The 8,255-nt window shown below is 52.2% G+C and overlaps 1 long non-coding RNA gene across 1 annotated transcript; it reads left to right on the forward strand.

Moving 5' to 3' along the window:
- Positions 1–1,912: 1,912 nt before the first annotated feature.
- Positions 1,913–5,506, forward strand: LOC138676971 (uncharacterized). Its single transcript, XR_011320850.1, has 2 exons — positions 1,913–2,066; positions 4,338–5,506. It is a non-coding gene; the product is annotated as an uncharacterized lncRNA (long non-coding RNA).
- Positions 5,507–8,255: the final 2,749 nt, after the last annotated feature.

Raw genomic sequence — 8,255 nt, forward strand, 5'->3', positions numbered from 1 at the left:
CCATTATACTGTATGTGTGGGGGGTTGTGGGGTCCATCATACTGTATGTGTGAGGGGGCTGTGGGGTCCATCATACTGTATGTGTGGGGGGGCTGTGGGGTCCATTATACTGTATGTGTGGGGGGCTGTGGGGTTCATCATACTGTATGTGTGGGGGGCTGTGGGGTCCATCATACTGTATGTGTGGGGAGTTGTGGGGTCCATCATACTGTATGTGTGGGGAGTTGTGGGGTCCATCATACTGTATGTGTGGGGAGTTGTGGGGTCCATCATATTGTATGTGTGGGGGGTTGTGGGGTCCATCATACTGTATGTGTGGGGGGGCTGTGGGCTCCATCATACTGTGGGAGGGGAGTTGTGGGGTCCATCATACTGTATGTGTGGGGGGGTTGTGGGGTCCATCATACTGTATGTGTGGGGGTTTGTGGGGTCCATCATACTGTATGTGTGGGGGGCTGTGGGGATCATCATACTGTATGTGTGGGGGGCTGTGGGGATCATCATACTGTATGTGTGGGGGGCTGTGGGGACCATCATACTGTATGTGTGGGGGGCTGTGGGGATCATCATACTGTATGTGTGGGGGGCTGTAGGGTCCATCATACTGTATGTGTGGGGGGCTGTGGGGATCATCATACTGTATGTGTGGGGGGCTGTGGGGATCATCATACTGTATGTGTGGGGGGCTGTGGGGACCATCATACTGTATGTGTGGGGGGGCTGTGGGGTTCATCATACTGTATGTGTGGGGGGCTGTGGGGACCATCATACTGTATGTGTGGGGGGCTGTGGGGATCATCATACTGTATGTGTGGGGGGCTGTGGGGTCCATCATACTGTATGTGTGGGGGGCTGCGGGGTCCATCATACTGTATGTGCGGGGGGCTGTGGGGTCCATCATACTGTGTGTGGGGGGGCTGTGGGGTCCATTATACTGTATGTGTGGGGGGCTGTGGGGTCCATCATACTGTATGTGTGAGGGGGCTGTGGGGTCCATCATACTGTATGTGTGAGGGGGCTGTGGGGTCCATCATACTGTATGTGTGGGGGGCTGTGGGGTCCATCATACTGTATGTGTGGGGGGCTGTGGGGTCCATCATACTGTATGTGTGTGGGTCTGTGGGGTCCATCATACTGTATGTGTGTGGGTCTGTGGGGTCCATCATACTGTATGTGTGGGGGGGCTGTGGGGTCCATCATACTGTATGTGTGGGGGGCTGTGGGGTCCATCATACTGTATGTGTGGGGGGCTGTGGGGTCCATCATACTGTATGTGTGGGGGGCTGTGGGGTCCATCATACTGTATGTGTGGGGGGCTGTAGGGTCCATCATACTGTATGTGTGGGGGGATGTGGGGTCCATCATACTGTATGTGTGGGGGGTTGTGGGGTCCATCATACTGTATGTGTGGGGGGCTGTGGGGTCCATCATACTGTATGTGTGGGGGGCTGTGGGGTCCATCATACTGTATGTGTGAGGGGGCTGTGGGGTCCATCATACTGTATGTGTGGGGGGTTGTGGGGTCCATCATACTGTATGTGTGGGGGGTTGTGGGGTCCATCATACTGTATGTGTGGGGGGTTGTGGGGTCCATCATACTGTATGTGTGGGGGGTTGTGGGGTCCATCATACTGTATGTGTGGGGGGTTGTGGGGTCCATCATACTGTATGTGTGGGGGGTTGTGGGGTCCATCATACTGTGTGTTGAGGGCTCTGGGGTCAACTCCCCCAATATTCACGGAACATAAATAAAATGTAAAACGTAAAAAAAAACTGAAAATAAATCTTTGGAACTTCCAGCCCTGCGGAGGGTACAGTGGTGGGTACGGGGTACAGGAGAGGACGGCCATGCAGGTTTGGATGGTGCAGCCTCGGGGGTCGGTGGCTTTCTGCGTCCTCCCCCGCCTGAGCGCAGGGTAAATGCTAGAGTGTATGGGCTCCTTCCAGGTGTGACGTCATTTCCGGGGGGCGTGTCCTATTGGGAAGGGGCGTGTTTTCAGTCACATCATGAAGGCGGCAAAGCAAAGCAGCATGATTCTAGCTTGTGGACGCCATGGCACATGGAGGTCAGTGGTTTCAGGGTGAAAAATTGCTACTTGCTGCTCGCTATTGGGGGGAGGCTCTGTGGTGGGCGACCTGCTTGTCTGTGTGGGGGGCACCGCTGCTGCTGTGGGGGACCCCCGTGGTGGGCTTTGTGGGGGGGGCGCCGCTGCTGCTGTGGGGGACCCCCGTGGTGGGCTTTGTGGGGGGGGCACCGCTGCTGCTGTGGGGGACCCCCGTGGTGGGCTTTGTGGGGGGGGCACCACTGCTGCTGTGGGGGACCCCTGTGGTGGGCTTTGTGGGGGGGCACCGCTGCTGCCGGCTGTTGTGGGGGACCCCCGTGGTGGTGGGGGGCACCGCTGCTGCTGTGGGGGACCCCCGTGGTGGGGTTGTGGGGAGGGCACCGCTGCTGCTGTGGGGGACCCCCGTGGTGGGCTTTGTGGGGGGGGCACCGCTGCTGCTGTGGGGGACCCCTGTGGTGGGCTTTGTGGGGGGGCACCGCTGCTGCCGGCTGTTGTGGGGGACCCCCGTGGTGGTGGGGGGCGCCGCTGCTGCTGTGGGGGACCCCCGTGGTGGGCTTTGTGGGGGGGGCACCGCTGCTGCTGTGGGGGACCCCCGTGGTGGGCTTTGTGGGGGGGGCACCGCTGCTGCTGTGGGGGACCCCTGTGGTGGGCTTTGTGGGGGGGCACCGCTGCTGCCGGCTGTTGTGGGGGACCCCCGTGGTGGTGGGGGGCACCGCTGCTGCTGTGGGGGACCCCCGTGGTGGGCTTTGTGGGGGGGGCACCGCTGCTGCTGTGGGGGACCCCCGTGGTGGGCTTTGTGGGGGGGCACCGCTGCTGCTGTGGGGGACCCCCGTGGTGGGCTTTGTGGGGGGGGCACCGCTGCTGCTGTGGGGGACCCCCGTGGTGGGCTTTGTGGGGGGGGCACCGCTGCTGCTGTGGGGGACCCCCGTGGTGGGCTTTGTGGGGGGGCACCGCTGCTGTTGTGGGGGATCCCCGTGGTGGGCTCTTGGGGGGGCACCGCTGCTGCTGGCTGTTGTGGGGGACCCCCGTCGTGGGCTTTTTGGGGGGGCACCGCTGCTGCTGGATGTTGTGGGGGACCCCTGTGGTGGGATGTTGTGGGGGGACCCCTGTGGTGAGATTTGGGGGGGCACCTACTGCTGCTGGCTGTTGTGGGGGGCACCTGCTGCTGCTGGCTATTGTGGTGGGACCCCTGTGGTGGGATTTTGGGGGGCACCTGCTGCTGCTGACTATTGTGGGGGACCCCTGTGGTTGGATTTTGGGGGGCACCTGCTGGCTGTTGGGGGGGACCCCTGTGGTGGGGTTTGGAGGTGACCTGCTTACGGGGTGGACCCCTTTTAGTGGGGGACCCCTGTTGTGGGATTTGAGGACTATCTGCTTGTGGGATGTGGGGGGAGACCTGCTGCAGGCTATTGGGGGACCCCTGTGGTGGGACGTGGGGAGGCGACCTGCCTGTGGTGGGACGTGGGGAGGCGACCTGCCTGTGGTGGGACGTGGGGAGGCGACCTGCCGCTTACGGAGGGATCCCCTTTATTGGGGGGCGACCTGCTTATGGGTTGGGTTTGGGGGGCTGATGAGGGCTTAGGCTGGGTGGAGTGGACGTCCGATAAGAGTTTAGGCTGGGTCGGGGGTGGACGTCCGATGGGGGGTTTGTGCTGGGTGGGGTGTCCGCGTCTGATGGGGGTGTGTGCTGGATGGGGGGGTCCACATCCTGTGGGGGTTTGGCCGTCCGGTGGGGGTTTATTATTGGGTGGGCGTGGTGTGCGATGGGAGTAATGCTTGGAGGAGGGGTGGACGTCCGATGGGGGTTTATGCTGGGGGGTTAAGCTGGGGTGGCATCCGATTGGGGGGGTGTCTGATGGGATTTATGGTTGGGGGCAGGGGGCGTCATATGGGGATTTACGCTTGTGGGAGGGAATGTCTGGTGGGCTTTGGGTTTATCCTGTGGGGTCCGCTGGTTAATGTGAGGTGGAGGTTTCTGACTGGAGGAGTGAGGTTATGCTGTGTGGCCTTCTGGTTGATGTGGGGGAGCTAATGCTTCATTGGGGTACACAAAAAAAAAAATGGGTGTATGCTGCTTATGCTATGCAAAAATTTTTTTTAGGTATTTCCTGTAGAGGAGGGTACACCACCAACTAGCACGAAGCTAATCTGTTTTAACTTAATGTCAGTAGGAGGAAGACATGGGTCTGGACCGCCCAGCCCAGTTTAGGCCTTAGGTTTTGGGAGGTTTTTTTATTAACGATTTTTCTTTTTAATTTTTTTTTTTCTTCCCAGATATGGCTTTTGAGGGCGACAGTGGAATTGTCACTCTAATCTCCCACCTAGAATTGTCACTACCATATCATCTGTGGTCTACGAGGCAAGGCCCTAACACATCAAGAGTGTTTGGGGTTCCCCGGAGGACCGTTCATGCCACGAATCGCCCTACCCTCTCGCCTCTCTGCGTCCAGGTTATTCCATGCCCGTCTTCATCATCGCTCTGCGAAAAAGGATTTGTGATCTTAAGGACTGGTATATCCTACGAGGCAGTAAGGGGGCTACTTTAAAAAAAAAAAAAAAAAAACACAGGACAAATATGTCCTAGTTTTCCCCTGAGCAATGTGGACGTCTCCTGAGGAAACCTTCCTATTCATGCAGCCTCCACGTTTTCCAGAGGCTCCTGTGACCTTGCTCTTAAAATATCCAGGCTTTGGTCTAGGCCTTCTCTGGTGGCCGGTCCACACCGCCAGCGCCCTGAACAATCATGCACGCCAACTTTCTAGTGCGTCCTACTCTGCGCCTATCAGTTTAAGAGTACTTCGCTTCTGCAACAGAGGACTAAAGTCTGCCTCCCAAGAGATCTGTTCAAATTTGGTTGTTTTGGAAATGTTCTGTCCAAAAAAAAAAAAAACGACGGGACAACTTCCTGACCCGCCAGGAAAAGACGAGACCTTCCTTTAGGCCAGCTCCCTCCTGGCATCCATGAACCCACCAGTACTGGTCTGCTAGGCCTGGATCTAGCAGACTCTCTTCGACATGATGGGGCATTCCCACCTTGGATGTTTCTCAGGATCGGCTGCCGTGTCCTTCACAATTCAAGGCCGTTATTATGATCTCTGGCCCGGGACACCGAAACCTCAGACACCGGAGGCAGGCCTGAGGGGGGGGGGGGGGGGGCATCAGAGCCGCATACCCTACCGACAGTCCTGCCCGCATGCACCAACAGCATATTACATTTTTACAATACTTTAGAAATGCATAAAATGAAACAAGGAAAGGCATAAAGTTTTTCTATGCAAAAAAGGCAGTTTTATAAAATTAGAAATATTTCTATATCTATTGTTAAAATGATATTTATCCAGTATTTCTATAAGTAAAAGTCTGAGATTTCTGTGAGAAATGGTAATTGTTTACCTCTTAAACCAGTTCTGAATGTAAATAAAACATTGCTCTGATTAAGTCTCCACATTGTATTTGTCTTTCATTTCATGCGTAGGGCAGGACAAGCCCATGATGTATCTGTGTAAAGCTAGGTTCACATTGCGTTAATGGGTTAACGCTAACGGACTGCGTTGCACGGTGAAAATGTCGAAATTAACGCCGTGCAACGGGTCCGTTAGCGCACCCATGGACAGCAATGTTACTTTTAGCTGAAGCGCAGCACTAGCGCATGCCATTTTCGGCACGCGCTAGCGATGTGCCGTTCTTTTGAGGCCCGTTCCTCGCTACCGCAGATCAGGGATCTGCGCTAGTGGGGAGGGTGAACGCCGACCCTCTAGAAACATTGCGTTAGCGCAATCCGCTAGCGCTATGCGCTTAACGGATTGCACTAACGCAATGTGAACCTAGCGTAACACGTAAGGTGCTATAATAACAGCCTTGGGCTGGTTTAACACCAGCATTCGGCAGGGCTGCGGATGGCAGCCTTCTTCCTCCGTTAAGCCCCGCCCAATGCCGCACCTCTTCAGTTCCGCCTACGTCTGCATGCGTCCTGCATCTGCATGCGTCCTGCATACCCTATCTTTAACATTGGGTACGCAGGCCAAGCGGATGCCTCTGCATGCGTTGTTTTAATGCTGCGCCGACCGCAACAAAATGCAACATGTTGCGTTCGACGCAGTTCAGTGCATCGTCAAAACGACACGTGCCTGTGTACCCAATGTTAAAGATAGGGGATGCATGCAGATGTAGGCGGAGCTGAAAGAAGAGGTGTAGCAGTGGGAGGGGCTTAACGGAGGAAGAAGGCTGCCGAACGCTGGTGTGAAACCAGTCTTAGACAGGTAAACCACTTTTGAAACAATGTTCACTTGTACAAGCATTTAACCCCTCAGTGACGGGGCCAATTTTTTAAAATCTGACCAGTGTCACTTTATGTAGTAATAACTCTGGAATGCTTCAACATATTCCATTGATTTTGAGGTTGTTTTTTTTCCTGACATATTAGACTTTATGATAATGGTAAACTTGGGCTAATGATAAACTTGGGTTAATGTTTTGCTTTATTTTGTAAAAATATCAGAAATTTTAAAAAATTGAAATTTTCAAATTTTGAATGATTTTCCCTTTAAGGCCGGAGTCACACTAGAGAGGAATACGGACGAGTGCTATGCGAGAAAAAAAAATTGCATAGCACTCGGACCAATGTTTTTTTTTTTTTTTCACGGCCGTATTATATGTGCGAGTGAAATTGCACTATGCTGCGATTTGCACCGTATATCAGCCGAGAATCCCCAATGAAAGTCTGTTTATGCAAGAAAAACTCATACCACACGGGCCATCAGTGTGACTTGCGAGAAATACGCAATGGTGTCCTTTTAAAGGCTTGCAATTCAGGTGCAGTGTACAGTAAAATCACACTGATAGCTTATAATATTTACAAATAGTTAATTTGTCGGCTTCTGTCAAATCATTGAAGGATAGGAGACATGGTTTACATACAGTAAACCATTGCAGAACGGTTAGATTTATATAGGTCAGTGACTAATACGGTTAGTAGTATGTGTGTGTGTAAAATTTGGGACCTGTATGTATTTAATAAAAATGTTTTCACTGAAAAAACTGGCGTGGGCTCCCACACAATTTTCTGTGCCACAGAGGGAAAGTCAGTGACTGAGGACAGATATTATAGCCTAGAGAGGGACCATGGTTATTGCCACCCCAGAAAAGGTGCATCTGTAAGATGCGCCAATTCTGGCACTCAGCCTCTGTTCTCACTGCCCTGTAGCGGTGGCATATGGGGTAATAAGGGGTTAATGTCACCTTTTGTATTGTAAGGTGACAGTAGGCCAGCTTACTTATGGAGAGGTGTCTGATAGATGCCTCTCCATTACTTACCTGTGGGCTTGATGTTACTTGACAATAAAATGGTGACATCAAACCCACAAATCTGAGCCCCACTGCTACAGGGCAAGTGGGAAGAGCGAGGCTAAGTACCAGAATTGGCAGATCTATAAGATGCGCCATTTCTGGGATGGCTGAGAGCTGATGGTTTTTAGCCTCTGGGGCTGCCAATATCCATGGCCTCTTCACAGACTATTAACCCCTTCAAGACCCAGCCTATTTTGACCTTAAAGACCTTGCCGTTTTTTGCAATTCTGACCAGTGTCCCTTTATGAGGTAATAACTCAGGAACGCTTCAACGGATCCTAGCGGTTCTGAGATTGTTTTTTCGTGACATATTGGGCTTCATGTTAGTGGTAAATTTAGGTCAATAAATTCTGCATTTATTTGTGATAAACACGGAAATTTGGCGAAAATTTTGAAAATTTCGCAATTTTCACATTTTGAATTTTTATTCTGTTAAACCAGAGAGATATGTGACACAAAATAGTTAATAAATAACATTTCCCACATGTTTACTTTACATCAGCACAATTTTGGAAACAAAATTTTTTTTTGTTAGGAAGTTATAAGGGTTAAAATTCGACCAGCGATTTGTCATTTTTACAACGAAATTTACAAAACCATTTTTTTTAGGGACCACCTCACATTTGAAGTCAGTTTGAGGGGTCTATATGGCTGAAAATACCCAAAAGTGACACCATTCTAAAAACTGCACCCCTCAAGGTACTCAAAACCACATTCAAGAAGTTTATTAACCCTTCAGGTGCTTCACAGCAGCAGAAGCAACATGGAAGGAAAAAATGAACATTTAACTTTTTAGTCACAAAAATTATCTTTTAGCAACAATTTTTTTATTTTCCCAATGGTAAA

Source organism: Ranitomeya imitator, chromosome 4 (genome assembly GCF_032444005.1).
Source record: "Ranitomeya imitator isolate aRanImi1 chromosome 4, aRanImi1.pri, whole genome shotgun sequence".
Classification (NCBI taxonomy): domain Eukaryota; kingdom Metazoa; phylum Chordata; class Amphibia; order Anura; family Dendrobatidae; genus Ranitomeya; species Ranitomeya imitator.